This window comes from Tachysurus fulvidraco, chromosome 20, assembly GCF_022655615.1.
Source record: "Tachysurus fulvidraco isolate hzauxx_2018 chromosome 20, HZAU_PFXX_2.0, whole genome shotgun sequence".
NCBI classification, from domain to species: Eukaryota; Metazoa; Chordata; class Actinopteri; order Siluriformes; family Bagridae; genus Tachysurus; species Tachysurus fulvidraco.
The window spans coordinates 7,002,529-7,018,836 of NC_062537.1; the positions used below are offsets into that span (position 1 = coordinate 7,002,529).

A 16,308-nucleotide genomic window follows, 5' to 3' on the forward strand; every position below is an offset into this window, starting at 1 on the left:
TACGGTGGCCGAGAAGTGCAAAACATTAACAAATCCGAAAACAAATGAACAAATTCGAAAACACAACGACAAGTCAGACAACCCGGAAAAGGTAGGTATAATTTGTGAATGGAAACTTACCAATCATTTGATTTGTTAATGTGTTTTCGGATTTGTTAATGTGTTTGCGGATTTGTTAATGTGTTTTGCACTTCTTGGCCACCGTATAAAACAGATGATGTGTCACTGAGAATAATCTTGATATGATGCTGGCTCTTTTTCTTCTCATTTATACTGTACCTATCTAAGGAAATAATAGTGTTGTGTGTGTGTACATTTACATACAGTAGCTGTTTTTGAGGACCAAAAAGTATCAATTGTCGTCACAGTCACCTAAAAAACAACATTTTCAGAGCTTTGAATTATTTTGATGGGTTTTGTATGGGTAGTAGTAAAGGAAAGAAATAAAGAGCTAGTTATGATAGTCAACAATTATTTGAAATGATCTTGTCAGTAATTAAACAAATTTCAATTTTCAAGCTTAGATAAACAATAGATGAACATATATATCAATTTCAGTTATATATCAGTAGTTTATATAAAGTTATAGGTTTTTATTTTATATATATATATACATTAAAACTTTATATAATTAAATGTATACAAATATATATATATATTTGTATACATTTAATTATATAAAGTTTTAATGTACTACTGAAGGGTTTTCAATGCCAAAGCTATTTGACTTTTTTGGTAACAAGTTTGCCAAGAGAGTACCAAATATTCGGACTGCAATGACTGAGATGGCAGTAATTGATAGTGCCATTGCTTGGATTAAGATGGCAGCCTGAAGCAACAGTGCTGTGCAAAGATGTTTATTTTTCTTTAATTTTATATTTGATATTTTGCTTTGATATTTGTGTATCACTACAAAAAATACATTCATGATATAACAAATATTAATGCCAGGATTTCCAGCAAAATCATGTGTGACATCTGAAATCTCCATATGGACTATGGCAGATTCTCCAATATAAAATAAGTTCAGTTAGTATTCTCCCAAAAATGTATGATGTACATCTGGGAGTACTGATGCAAGGTCATACCAAACATTGGGCTAAATATTGACTTTGTTTATTTTATTGCAGTTTGCTGCTCTATATTTGATTTTTTTTATGTGAAAATTCTTTAATTTTATTATTTTTAAAGGCATTTTACAGCATTTACTCATATGCAGTTATTATAACAAAACTAAGACAAAGCAAGTGCAGGTCACCCTCTCTAGCTTCCACAGAAGTTATTCTTTGAAAAGAAAGGATGGGGGGTGGGGTGTATGCCTAAGAAGAACAGAAGACAGGAAAGATACCTCCTGATGACTGGCAGTCCGTTTTCAGTGGGAACTGTTGCAATGTTTTTTTCAACTCCTTTTGGCTGAGGCAATTTCAGAGAGAGAGAGAGAGACGATGCACTTTTGTGATAAGTCTGCCTACACCAAAGCAACTATATGAGCATCATGATTATCACACTTATATTGTACCTTGTGAAATTGGCTATCAAAAGGAGAATTTTATTTATGTAATTTATTATAGTAGACTATATCATAATGCTGTTTTTTTCAGTATTACAAGTAGAAGTCTGTATATGCTGCAAAGTGTGAGATGCATTTGGAAATACTTGTATGCTTTATATCATTTTGATGTATTTGGCCTGGTTTGGTACCAGTATTTACCAGTCTATATTTAATACATTTTTAATCAAAGAGAATCAAGATTCTATATTTATATACAGTCTATATTTACAAAATTTTTAATCAAAGAGAATCAACACTGATTTTATCGATATTTAACGTACTGCTACGTAGCTCATGGTGTTTGTAAAGCCAAATTATTTTTTTCTCTTTGTACAAACACACAAAATGTATGCTTATATATATATATATATATATATATATATATATATATATATATATATATATATATATATATATATATATATAAAATCTTTGTTTACAGCATTTTTTCACACCTGACTAAAACTTTTGCACAGTACTGTATATATATATATGCACACACATATGCAGCAGCTTCTGTAAAACTGCTGACTTACCCTAGGCAAATAAAGATCTTACTTACAGTATTTGTCTATGTTGTTTTTAAATATTTCATATTTAATATTTTACATATTCCTTTGTTTAATCTTCATTTTATCAATTTTACACAATTATTTTTACCTTATGTGTGTATCACAATTATTTTAGGTATTGATGTACGTAAAGCTGCTGGGACAATGTCCATTGTTAACAACCTTCTCTGTCTCAATCTGTGAAATCTGATAACAAGGAAGTGAACAGTGTGGTAGAAAATCCTAATATTACCTGTAGTTTATAGGTCTAAAGTTTACTCTATTATTTATATATTATATTATTTATTTACTCATAACATTGGATTATTAGCATGTTATTAATTGACATTGAATGTTTTAAGAGGAAAAAAGCTTAACAACCAGAGGAGTACCTAACATTAATGCTTGATAAGGTTCTGCAAATCAGTTATATACACAATTAAGCTCACCTTTGACTAGAATATTCTTTTTTGAAAATGTTGACATGCTAATGTCTTGGTCTTGCATTGCAAAACTAACTAAATTATTTGATTTTTAACTGGTAGGTTTGTATTTTACATAGTTACCATTATCACCAATATTTTATCATCTAGCCAGCTTGTGGGTCCTAACGGCTTCACAAGCCTTATTCAAGATGCATGTGATTCAATATATGCATAAAATGAAAACAACTGCAATTATACCTTTTTATGTAGCATAAAATACTTTTTTGTTTTGATATTTCTTGCAGTTGTAGTTCCTCTCCTTTGACATTGTCAGCTTCTAGGTCTGCCTTTGCTCAGACGTCATGAGTTGCTGTATCAGTTCAGGCTACAGCAATCCATAGATTTGCCAGATAAATCTGTTATGACAAATTATAAATATATATATTTTTTGCACATTACATTTTTATAATCCCAGACATAAGTTATTAAATGAAATCTTAGTTTTACAGTTATTCAGTCAATATGTAAACTATATGTAAATTTAACATAATGTACAGAAAGTAAAAAACTTTTTATTCACTATTTTTAGATTTAAACTTTAAGTTTTGCATTTAATGAATCCAATATGAAACATAATTATTAAAATATGCATTTAAATCTGAATGTGCTAAAATATAAATCTAAATATATGATACAGATGGGAAAATTTGATCCAAAGTAAATTGTTTAATACACACACTGAAGTATTGTTAGTTAATATGCTTGAAAGGGAAATTATGATGATGTAAATAAAAGTATTAGCCTTTGGCGTAGTAAGAATAACAAAATGCCCCATACTGATAAAACCTCAATTGTAAAGATTTAAAGATTTTTTAAATGATAAGGCTTTCATTTTGTAATTGTCTAAGCATAGGCCTATAAGTTTAGACCATGTATAATATGTGTTACATTATACCAGGACCCATAGTATATATTTTTTTCAAATACTCACTTTTACCTTGAATTGGGTGACAACAATTTTGTAGAGTATACATTTTAACTCTTTCTCCTTAATTAATTTGTTTGTCTTCCATAATCTCCTCCCTCTTAGAAGAGACAAAGAACATATAAAACAGATGATTACTGGAAGTACTTCATTGCTGTGTCACTCATTTATATGAAGTCTCATTTACACTTAATCTAAGAGAAATAATTGTGTTGTGTGTGTAAAATGCTTAAATGTCACAGTCACTGAAAAAACAGCATTTTCAAAGCTTTGAATTCTTTTGATTGATGTTTGATTTTTGATTGTGTGTAGTAGTAAAGGTGATAGTCAACAGTTATTTGAAATGATCTAGTCAGTAATAAACAAATTAAAATTTTTAAGCTTAAATGAACAATAGATGATGTTTTATATAATTATGTGTGTGTGGCATATATACACATTTTAAAATAAAATACAACATAAACAAAAATTACTTATGAACAAAAAGGGGTTTAGGTGTAAAGGAATATTTATGTTTTACATGACCTGAATAAGTAAAACAAAGACATGCTAGTCCAGTATAAATATTTATTTTACATAATTGTGACCATGTGGGCATGGTATATATGCTTTAGTGTCATAGTAAACAGAATATTGCTGAAGGTTTTAATATAAATATAAAAGATTTGATTGATTGCTTACTCTTGACTTACTAGCAAGGGGCCATGTCATACCATGGCAATCTTCCTTCTTTCCTCTTGCGTGTGCATGCATTTGAATGCACGTGTCTTTTGGGGTGAGGGGAGAAAAGAAGGGTGGTAGTTGGTGGCTAAATCATGGAAAAGGGTTTTCCTAATATGGGCTGTCTCTCCTGAGACTCCTCCTCTTCCCTATAACTGGGCAGGACTCTATACTCTTATTCAGCCAGTGATGACACAGCTACGACTCACTTCCCCATTAATTGGCTGAAACCAGTTCTTACAGGAACTGTCGGTGATAAATGTGAGAGTTCTCAGAAATCATTCATTTCTTCCTTCTTCACAGCTAAGCGACACTCCAGGGCATTTCTTAAGGACTCCCTCAATTTTTTAGATATTTTATATGTATTTTGTGGTTCTTTTTTGCTATTATTTTTCTTGATACTTTTTTTTTGGTAAAATATCCTATCTGGGAAAAGGAAAAGCTCACATACTGGAAAAGAAGATATAGAAGAAGGTAACCATTAGTTTGGGTGTGAAGCCTTTCTTGTCTTCTTAACCTCCAGAAAGCATATCTCTAGGTGTGGGTGCCACACCAGCAGTGAGTATCACTACTTTTTTCATTTCATTTGTTTTACTGCTCTTTCTCCATCACTGACTGCTAATTCATAATCACTGTACATTCATAAGTAATTTGATATTTGTAGTGTTGTGGTGGTTGCTGCTGTCTTTTTTGCTGGGAAAATGCAGTGTGGCAGAGTTTATTGTGTGTCTAGGGTTAAAACGGAGTGCTGATTATGGCCTGTTCAGGGTTTGACTCCTGAGGGATGCTGAGTCATGCTCAGCAGGTGGAGCTGCTATGACTGAAGTGTACACTCCCCCACTTCACTCACAACCCCCACCATCCATCCCCCATCCCCTCAGCGAACCCTGTTGAACTCGATGCAGGCTGACCTAGACAGGAGGGGCCCCCAGAGGGTGAGAGGGTGGGGGAATTCTACTCTTAATTCCTGCCACTAACAATCTCTCACAACTCTGTTGAAAACAAAGACACTACTACAGTACTTTTACCAAACTGCTATTATAAGTTGGTCTGCTTTCAACTGTTTTTTAATCTGATATCTTGTGTGTGTGTGTGAGAGAGAGAGATGTCAGAAGTATTCAGGGGCTAAATAAAAACTTTGTGTAGGTGTTTTGTGCTCATAAAAAGTGAGAGATATGTTACTTTATGTTTCACTCACATACTACCTGAAATTTTCTATTTTTTTGAGCCTGCTTTAAAGTTATTTGACTTCTTACAGAGTATACTAGATGGGGCTCGAGAGGTGTACAATTGCTTTAGTCAAACAGCATTGTCGTGTGTTTTGACAAAACATGACAATTTTTAGTTTACACACAAATTCAGGAACTTAGAAAGATAATTATTCAGATTACATCATCTAGATACAAATGGATGAATTACTGTATATAAGAACTATCTAAATTAGAATGAATATTGAATAAAGAATGAATCAAGTGATATCTGATTACACATTTGTTTGAGGTTTTAAAGTTTTGTTTTGCTTTATATTTAGGTTCTAAAATAAGGTTGGTCTTGAACTCTGAATCTGTAATGAGGAACAATGAATCATACTGTAGTTTAGTTTAGTTTCTGGAGACTGACAAGTAGCATGTTGGTTAAACTAAGGCTTCACAAACTAATCCAATAATATATGCAATCAGATATTTTGCCAAATATAAATTGGATGGATTCTAACCTTTCTTGATGAGTTCAACTTTATGTGTATGTTTTATATTGAATTGATTTGATAACTGTCTTTGTATTGGAAGCAGAATACTGATTATTGATGAGCTGTTACTGCTTAGGATAATGAGATTGGCTAACAGTATGACTGACATTGTGATGATCTGTTTTTCAGTTGTTACTGTTAGAATTATTAAAACAGAATTTTAAAGATTTCTTTTATGCCTAGTCTTGGTATGTATAATATGGCTTACAATTAATGCAATATTAAATCATAAATTAAATTATGGTCCTTGATTTTCCAGAGGCTTCCTTCTTTTTCTTTCTTTCTTTCTTTCTTTCTTTCTTTCTTTCTTTCTTTCTTTCTTTCTTTCTTTCTTTCTTTCTTTCTTTCTTTAATCAATGTTTGTAAAATGTTTTCTCCCTCATCTGTGCTCTTTTGTAACACTGCTCTGGTATGCTAGCCTGGAAGCTTCAGGCATATAAAAAAAAATGGAACAGTGTGGGGTTTCTTTTCTGTTACCTTAGCTGAACCCTGGGCTGAACTCAATGCACTGTATTGCTGGCAGGAAGGATATGAAGAAGAGAAAGAAGGGGAGAAACAGGCAAGAGGCTTGGACGTGTTTAGCTAGCAGGCAGTGAATGTCAGTGAATGAGAAACACATTTTGATCTGCTATAACAGGGCATATTCTGTTACCAAATAACAGAATATGGATTTTGACAGCCACCTCTATTCTTCAATATCTTTGGTAAGTATTTTTTTCCTTTTTTTCTTCATGTGTGAATAATGCATTTCCATGTATATCTCCCAAGTGTGTCAGATAGCTTATCAGACTGGTGTTGGCTGTTTCATTGCATGGCGACAACAGTCTGTAGGCTGTCTGACATTTTGGGATTTTTCATCCAAAAAAAATACGTTATTTGTAATCTTAGTTCTTTTCAATGTTATTTCTTGTCTTACATTTATGCTTTTGCTTTACCTCTCCGTTTATTGCTTTTATGAATATGAATTTTTCTTTGATCCTGCATCTGCCTTAATTTCTTCAATCTTTACAAGCATACAGTGTTGTTCCTCTTTGGGGAACCCTTTTAGGGGACTAAAAACCAAAAAAATTAATCCTAAAGAAGAGCCCTTATTAGCATTGCAAAACTTTGCTCTGAACACTATGTTTTAACCCGCATGCTTTGGTGTATGACTATATGTATAATTTTGTGTGTGAATTAAGAAGAATAAATAAGCTTGTTTTAATACTTTGTCAGAATTTGTTTCTTGTTGTGGCCTGATAGAGCAATCATTTTCAAATGTGTAAGAGATTCTATAAAAACTATGTAAAATATATAATTATATTTCACAGACGATATTTGAGTGTTAATATAATTAGGTCAGACAGACGAGTAAAGTAATATCTTTTTTTTTCATTTAGATGTGGTTGAAAAGACATCTTTATTTGTATAGACTGCAATTAGAAATGTTTACTTTCACCAGGTTGTTAATTTAATCAAGATATTTTTATTGTCAATGCAATATACACATATACATAAATATATGATAGTATAATGAGATGTACCCAATGAGTCTTAATCATTTCTTCATAATGTTATTCGAGACATTTGTGTAACTTTGTGTAACTTTGCTTCATGTACACTCTGGTATAATCTGCCACCTGTGAAATGACTGTTATGAAATATCAAAAAAGTTTCCTAATAATGGAATGCAATTAATTGAATAATGAGTATGTCTAAAGTATGTCATCTATACTATATAGAGGAGTCCTCAATGCTGAGAAATACAGCCATCATGCAATACAATCAGGAAGAATCAGAATACACAGATATAGTATGATACATAAACCTTACATATATAGATGTTATTATAATATTAAATAGGAAAATTGACTGTGAGCACTGGAATAAATCAGAATAAAGTTGTGTAATCAATAAGAGCCAGTGAAGCTGAGTACACATTTAAATCTTTAAATCCTAGAAAAATGATTGAAATGTGTATTTAGTAACAGGAAATTCCCAAAATCATTTCTTCACATCTGTAATTTTCACACCTCATGACATTGCAGCCCAGTCTTTACAATTCTTTAAAAAATCACATTGAATTCCCAGGTATACCTGAATAGGAACCTAATGGATTCCATTAAAAATCCTGTTATTATTGAAATGAATAGAAATGAAATTTATCCTGTCTTATTGAAATGGTTCAAAAGAAGGACAAGGTGTACAAATCTTCAAGGTAACCCATACTGTATAAACACAGGGAGAAACTGAAATCCCATACAGAACAGGTTTGAACCAGGGACACTGGAACACTTTTTCCACTATTTTTAAAAACAAGATCACTTTTTTCCACCACCCTTGCCACTGGTGTGTCTGTGTTCAGTCGTCCGTAATTGCAGTTCGCTATAATGGTGAAGACACAACCCACAACCCCCGAAGCTGACCCAATGCTTAAACATTTGTTAGAGGTGAGCCTTTAGCAGCAGGCAATAACCTAGGAGCTTGCTCAGAGTCTCCATATCACAACATTGAAACAAATGGCAGTTAAAAAAAACTCTTCCTCACCACTGCTGCTCCTCTCTCCCGATCCCTTGTTGTTTCTTTAGACAAAACATTAATCGTGGAAGAATTAATATTAATTTTGATAAGTTAGAAGATCCGCTGAGAAAAGCAGTTGTGTCTATATAAGATTAGTATTGGTTAATCAGAATGTAATAGCACTTATAACTCTTGGTCTCATTCAGAGCTTTGGATTAAACATTAAACACCAATTTGCCACATCACTATGTTAAACCACACACAAACTTTAAAATATTAAACTAAGTTATCAGTATTTCAATTAGCATGGAAGCAAAGCCTTTTAAGCTAAAAAAAAAATTTTTTGTACTGCTAGATCAGTGAATCTCTCAAAGCTAACTGATAATAGCAAAAATAATCAAAAATCTTTTTAATACTGCAGCAATATTAAGTGGCGTATAACCACTAAAAAATTTGTAGCCTGTAGTGGTAATACAGTATATCAGAAAAGTACACCATCAATATGCAGCAGCATTGACTGCATTAATTATTTAAATTGAGAAATTGAAAATATTTGGCAGAAGATTCATATTACTAATTTAAAACCAAAAAGAAAAGGATAGATAAAGCTGTAGATAATATTAGTGTTTCTGATCAGCACTGTTTTACTCCCCTCTGAGAGACGACTTCTTTCCTAAAATTATCAACCTGCATACTGGACAACCCAATGTTTTTTGAAACATATAATATCAGTAGCTACAGAACCCCTTATAAAAATAATAAATTCTTCCCTAAATTAAAAAAAAATGATCTTGACCCCTGTCAGTTGTCCAATTTTAGGCCAACATCAAACCTCACTGTTATCTTCAAGATCCTAGTAAAGGTTGTTGCATAGCAGTTATGCTCCTACTGTACCTATATAGGAATAACATTTATGAAATGTATCGTTCAGAAATAGGTCTCATCATAGCACAGAGACAGCACTGGTAAAAGTGGTAAAGGACCCATTACAGGCCTCTGATCACGAGTCTCCTTGCTGGTGTTCTCGGTGTTCTCCGTGCATCTTTTGACAAAATAGGCCATGCTATTGGTGTTAAAGTGATCATTTGGCTGATTGTTATAAGTTTGTAGATCTAAATGGCGACCTCTTATAAACTAAGGTTATGTTTGGAGTTCCACAATCTTCTGTTTAGGCCCTCTACTTTTCTCCTTATATATGCTACACTTTGGTGCAATTATTTGGAAATATGGTATTAGCTTCTACTGATATGCTGATGACACACAGCTATGTGTTTCAGCTAAGTCAAAAGAGACACGCCAGCTTAATAAGATTGAAGATTGTGTAGATGATTATTCTGTAAAGAACATTAGACAGTGAATAATTACTAACTTCCTCCTGCCTAACTCTGATAAGACAGAAGTGGGCCACATGCAGCCAGGACCAAATGCAGAAAAAAGTAAGGTTTTTTAATTACAAAGTAACTCTGGATGCTCTTTCTGTTTCATAATAGGCAGCAGTAAAAGACCTGGGTGTGATTATTGACTATTGTCCTTTCAAGACTGGATTACTGCAATGCACTGCTGGCAGGTCTACTTCTGAACACAATCCGTCCAAATGATCCAAAATGCAGCTGCACGGCTTGTTTTCAACCTGCCAAAGTTCTTGCATTCCACCCCGCTGCTGCGATCCCTCCACTGGCTTCCAGTAGCTGCACGCATCAGATTCAAAACACTGATGCTGGCCTACAAAGCCAAAAATGGACCAGCTCCCTCTTACCTCAAAGCCCTCATCACTCCTCGCACTGCACCCCGCAACCTCCGATCAACCAGCACTGCTCGACTGGTTCCACCATCTTTCAGGGTAAGAGGCAAGTATACTACAAGACTCTTTTCTGTTCTGGCTCCAAGGTGGTGGAATGAACTTCCCCTAGAGATCCGGACAGCTGAGTCACTGGCTATTATCATAAGCTAGCACTTCTTTCCCTATCTTTTGCATTTATAAATAATAAAAAACAAACAAAAAAACCCCCACAACCTTTGACACCTTTTTCATTGTAACTTGAACAATGTTTTAAACTCATGGTATCTTAAGTGCTTAAAACATTTGATACGTTAATGCTGGCTCACTAGGTTACATACTTATGTACACCACTCTGGATAAGGGCATCTGCCAAATGATGTAAATGTAAATGTAAATGACTCTGGTCACTCATTTGAAGCTCATGTATACACTATCGCTAAGGGAAGCCTTCTTTAGATAAGAAATATGATACCACTTCATTATGTAGAAACACTGGTTCATGTTTTGTTACCTCTAGATTGAATTATTGTAATGCTTTACTGTCTGATTGTTTTAGAAGGAGCATAAACAAGATCCAGTTAGTCCAGAATGCAGCAGTTAGAGTCCTAACTAAAAACACTAATGCTTGCCTACAAAGCCAAAAATGGACCAGTACTTTCTTACCTGAAAGCTCTTATTACTCCTTACACTGCTCTACACCTCTTTTCCACACTCCCTGTCACACTGGATGGTTGACCACAAATACTTAAACTCCTGCACCTTATTGACCTCAGCCCCCTGTAACCTCACTGTTCTACTTCCCTCCCTCTCGTTCATACACATGTATTCTGTCTTACTATGACTGACTTTCATTTCTCTTCTTTCCAAAGCAGACCTCCACCTTTCCAGGTGTTCCTCCACCTGCTATCTACTATCTAATGTCATACACAGACATCATTGTCCTGTCTGACTTCATCTGTCAACCTGTCCATCACCACAGCAAACAAAACGAGACTCAAAGGCAATCCTTGATGTAGCCTCACCTCCACCATGAACTTGTCTGTCTGACCTACAGCACACCTCACTGCTGTCATACTCCTTTCATACATATCCTGAACTACTATGCCACTCCTAACATCCTCATACAGTACCATAGCTTCTCTCTCGGCACCTTCTCATACGCTTTCTCTTAATCCACAAAGACGCGGTGCAGCCCCGTTTGACCATCTCTTCTAACATTCTCAGCGCAAAACTTGCATCTGGGCATGAAGCCATACTGCTGCTCTCAAATATCCACTTCCTTTTTTAGCCAAGCTTCCACTACTCTTTTCCATAGCTTCATGTTTGGTTCATCAACTTTATACCTCTGTAGTTGCTACAACTCTGCACATCACCCTTGTTCATTAAGATTGGTACAAGAACACTTCTCCTCCATTCCTCATGCATCTTCTCACTCTCTAAAATCCTGTTGAAGAATCTAGATAGAAACTCTAAATAAATAATGGGAGTGGCAGCAGGACATCAATGGCTGAACACTAAACAAAGGGACCATGATTAACATTCAAAGACATCAGGCCAGATGACAATGTGTGACACAGCCATTTGGGAGACACTCAGTTCTTATACTTAATAAACATTTAAAGTAAAACACCATTTAAAATACATAGAGGAAAAACAGCATAAAATGCTTGAGCAGGATTTGTCCTGTGTTCTTACTGACTCTGATGAACCCAAAGTACTTCATTTATTTCGTCACTGCTATGCTGGAATAATCTTCTTCTTCTTCATTAAGATCTTTGCCCTTCATCCTTTTATTTTCTTACAGGACCAACAGCCTTTCCACTCTTGATTTGCCTTAGAGCCATTCTCACCTCATCCTTTCTAATGTTTTCTATTTCCTGCTCTACAATATTCACCTCTTTCCCTCTCATTTTCCTCATTCATAAGCTCCTCAAAATATTCCTTTCATATTCTCTGCATGCTCTCTTCACCTGTTAGCACCTTTCCATCTTTAATTTTTAATCAGACATATCTCTTTAATCACCCATACTGTATCTGTTGCACATCCTTCCCATCTCTATCTCTGTCTCACTAATCTGTACAAGTTCTTCTCGCCATCCCTTGTGTCTAACCTGGCATACAACTCATTGTCTGTTTGGCTTTTGCCATGTCCCTCTTCACTCTGTGCTGTGATTTCTTGTGTTCCTGTCTATTTTCTTTGGTCCTTTCTACAGTATATGCCACTTCTTTTTAGCTAGCCTCTGCCTCTGAATGCTGTCCTAACACCCTCCTACCTGTATCCCTGATCACTTCTGCTGTAGTTTCATCTGGAAGCTCTTCCTGAAAAACCAAAGCCTGTCTCAGGTTCTGTCTGAATTTCTCACAAAATTCTTCCTTTTTCAACTTTCACATGGACTTCTTTTCTATTTTTCCTCTCCTCTTCTTCCTGACCACCAGACATCTTACACATCACCATCTGATGCTGCCTGGCTACTTTGTACTTTGCAGCTACACCACTTTACAGTCACTAATCTTTCTCAGATTGCCTCGTCTACAGTACATAGAATGTAATCTACCTGCATACTCCTACTCCACTCTTACTGAATATGTAACTCTGTTATTCTCTCTTCTAGATATAAGTGTTAACTACAGCCATTTCTATTTTCATCCAATTACAGAGCCTTTTCCTAATTTCAGCATACAACATAAACAACACTTTGTCGATCATTATCCACACCTGATCTGCTGCTTTGGGCCGTTGATGGATGATTAGGTTCAAAGCAAAGTACAGTTTCTTTTAAAAAGTTGTGCAAAATACCCACAATTTCAAGAATGTACTTTTCTCACTAGGCAACAAAGCATCAGCAAATGTTTGCATATTTTTTAGATAGACACTCTCTCTTCAAGACCTTTAAAGTGGGTCAGACAGGTTCATCAGATACAACACTGCTGCAGTCACAAAAAAGTATCCTCAACAGAAAACAACTCTGATATACGCCTGCAAGGTGTCCGATATGTTAAAGACATGATCATTTCTGCGGGGCAGTGCAGTGGTTTGCCAGAATTTTATATAATGGTCAGCATTAAGGTTGTTGACAACAGTGTATCATTTATCTCTGACAAACTTTCATCTTGGTATTTGGAACATTACAGGTCCTTCAAACTTGTTGAAAACATACTGTACATACAGAGATAGAGATTCTGGAGTCTTTGAAGGATCTCAGTCCTCTGAAAGCATATAAAGTAGCAGGAAATCTCCTTGTATATACAGTATGAAAGTCTTTCTTCTACATTAAAAGATACCACATTGATGTGGTAATTATTGTTTGTTTTGACAAAGCTTGCAAAGGTTTTTGACGACAGGTTGGCATGTAAAGTTATAATTTTGCCATGCACACATAGGAACAACTTGTCCTCTCAGATAATGTGGCTTTGGGTCTTCATCTCGCCACAAAACATTCCACATACAACATACAACTTCCACAACTCAGTGGATAGTTTAAAAGCAGACTAAAATCAAAACTTACAATAAGACTGCTACAAATACTGCTACAATAAGAGGACCATGAATTTGTAAATGAACTGTGCAATTTAACAGAAATTTCAGATATATGTGTTAAATTGTGTGGGACAAAGTTTTAACTGTGCTTGAACAGTCTGTTTCCTCTTCTGATATTGCAAGTGTGTCAATGTCTTCATCTCAGAGCCCTTCAACCATCATGAGAAGTACATTGCACCATTTCCAATTCTTACTTTCTCATATGATGTTAAAATCTCTTACGGATCGCCGTGCCGAAGACAAAGTGACCACTAGGGGATGAGCCAGAAACAAGCTTCATTGCTGCTTTAAAGCATTAAATCCTCTAAAAACACGAAAAAAACTATTTACCTAGTAAAGTTTATACTCTCAAGATTTTCTTAAGCCCACACACAAAGCATAATATGATTCATAGCCATCATACTATTTGAAAATTTTTTTGGAGTAAACTGACCTAGGTGGCGCTAGACCAGTTTTTCCCTTATCTTTAGATGCTTCCCTTTCTTCACTGGGTTTTTTCCCAAAACAAATATTCCACAAAAATCCCCACAGGTCCAAGGAACTGGAATCTGTAAGCCTTTTAATCCAAAACGCTTTGGTCGCCTAGCAAATATTCCGTTTGTGTTCCGAAAACTGGAACCAGTAGTTCGCTACCACCTTGTTTTTCGGCTCTAACTTCTCATTGGGGGTTTCATTCTAAATTTACGTCATATTTATAGCCCAGGGCCTAACGAATCAAACAAGCCCTCACTTGAGCCAATCGGTGCTTGTATTGCAGATAGACGGCTGAGAAGCCAATGATGTCATGACATCATTTTTGGGAACCCGCTTTTGACTGACAATTACTCCTTCCATTAGCAATGAAATGGGCTGGGACCTCTACAGCTCTTTAGCCAATAAGAAGACGATTCCAACGGTATGCAACATGCCACATCTCCGAAGCCTGAGGCTGCGTGAAAAAGGTGCGCAAAAGAATTATTGCGCAATCCTCGTGAAGAATCAACCTGACACTTGTATATGAAACTAGAGAATCTCTTCTTTCCAATGAGGCTCACAGGCTCACCCCTGTGTGTCAAAGTATGTGGGAGCTGTACCACTTTTTGTTGGGTAGGTCATGTAGGCGAAAAACCTGCAATAGGGGGCGAGATCCCTAAGAGGTTTAGGCTTTGCAAAGCAAATTAGGTTTATGAACAAACAAACAAGGCTTTAAGTGTACCAAGAGAAAAAAGTCACACACTTTGGAGAAAATTGCTGAGGCAATATTTGCTGGTAAGATACCCTCACCCAAAGGAAATTGAAATTGCTTCTGCACTTGTTTTGATGCATCCTTTCCCCTCCAGAGCCAGGTATGGCCAATTATTTGATGTGTGGAAAATGAGCATAAAATACAAACCTAGCAATTACAGGTTTAAACTGCGATCAGCTGTTTGCCATGAAGTTGGTATCAACAGGAAAATATGAGGGGGAGATAGTAAAGACAAGAAAAATATTCAAAGGAGGGCAAAGGAGGAGATGTTAATCACTTACCAGATCATAGTGCAAGCCAGTCTGATGATACTCTGGAGAAGGAAATACTCATATTGGTCAAGGAACTAAAGAAGAGGACAAAACATGAGATCCTCATCAGTCAGAAAATGTGCCTGACATTTTCACTTTGCCAAAAAGAGATGTGGAACACTGATTGACATCCATTGATGTGGAAGTGCTGCCAATGGTGTCTGAGGTGGAATGATGGCCTGCCCTGTTTCTTCTTAGTGAGGTAAAAGAAAAGCTTTATCAATGTGGACCTCCTCGATAAATTCAGATCATCGTTACAACATACGCCACAACATCTGAAGTTACAGGGTACGAGCAAGACGGGGTAAAAGCTAATTTAATAAAGCTAATTTACTAATAAAGCTAATTTACATTTATAAATTCTTGTTATAAAAGAGGATAGTGCTTTCACTTATTTTTTCACTTGATTTTTTATCTTAATCAAAATCTTTATTGAATGTGCCATTTATTATTTTTTCTTTTCATCTTTAGATTTTTTTTATTGGTTGTGCCTTTATTTTGTTTTTTTATTTGTTCTATTTTATTATTTATTGGTTGTTTGAAATTTTTAATGGTTATTTGAGTTTATTTTGTAAGGAACATGCTGACATTGTTCACAATGTTACATTGTTGAAAGGTGGGCAGTTTATTTTACATATTTATTGGTGTTTTAATGTTTTAAACATTCTAAGGAATAGAGTCAAAGCCTTTACATGTTAAAAGGTTAAAGTCAATCTTTATTTATGCATCTTCAGTTTTCTCAAAGATTTTTTTTATTGATTATTTATTTGACATTTTTTTACAGGATTTCTTTCTTTATATTTGATTGACTGTAACACAATGTAATTCTTTCTACATTCAAGATACTAAACTTGTTTTATTTTATAACATTGTGTAAATACTAACTGGAACAAAATATCTTTGTCAGTAAAACTCACAGAAAAGATTTCACAGAACATAGTTTATTGAGTCATATTGGAAAAACAATACACGTCT

At 34.9% G+C, this 16,308-nt stretch overlaps 3 long non-coding RNA genes across 5 annotated transcripts in view; 2 read left to right on the plus strand and 1 right to left on the minus strand.

Annotated features, from left to right (window-relative positions):
* The window catches only part of LOC125139731, a 35,406-nt gene extending 25,269 nt beyond the window's left edge, over positions 1–10,137 (plus strand). Inside the window, exon 3 of the long non-coding RNA XR_007138809.1 lies at positions 9,970–10,137. This is a non-coding gene — a long non-coding RNA (uncharacterized LOC125139731). The remainder of the gene's footprint in view (positions 1–9,969) is intronic.
* On the minus strand, positions 1,300–4,289 carry LOC125139732. Of its 3 annotated transcripts, none has more exons than XR_007138812.1 (4): positions 4,195–4,289; positions 3,526–3,613; positions 2,787–2,944; positions 1,300–1,413 (listed from the first exon to the last, which is right to left on the minus strand). It is a non-coding gene; the product is annotated as an uncharacterized LOC125139732 (long non-coding RNA). The 3 variants fall into 3 exon arrangements; XR_007138810.1 differs by having other exon boundaries at positions 3,520–3,613; XR_007138811.1 differs by having other exon boundaries at positions 4,206–4,286.
* Positions 4,518–6,236, plus strand: LOC113638451. Its single transcript, XR_003439585.2, has 2 exons — positions 4,518–4,791; positions 4,967–6,236. It is a non-coding gene; the product is annotated as an uncharacterized LOC113638451 (long non-coding RNA).
* Positions 10,138–16,308: the final 6,171 nt, after the last annotated feature.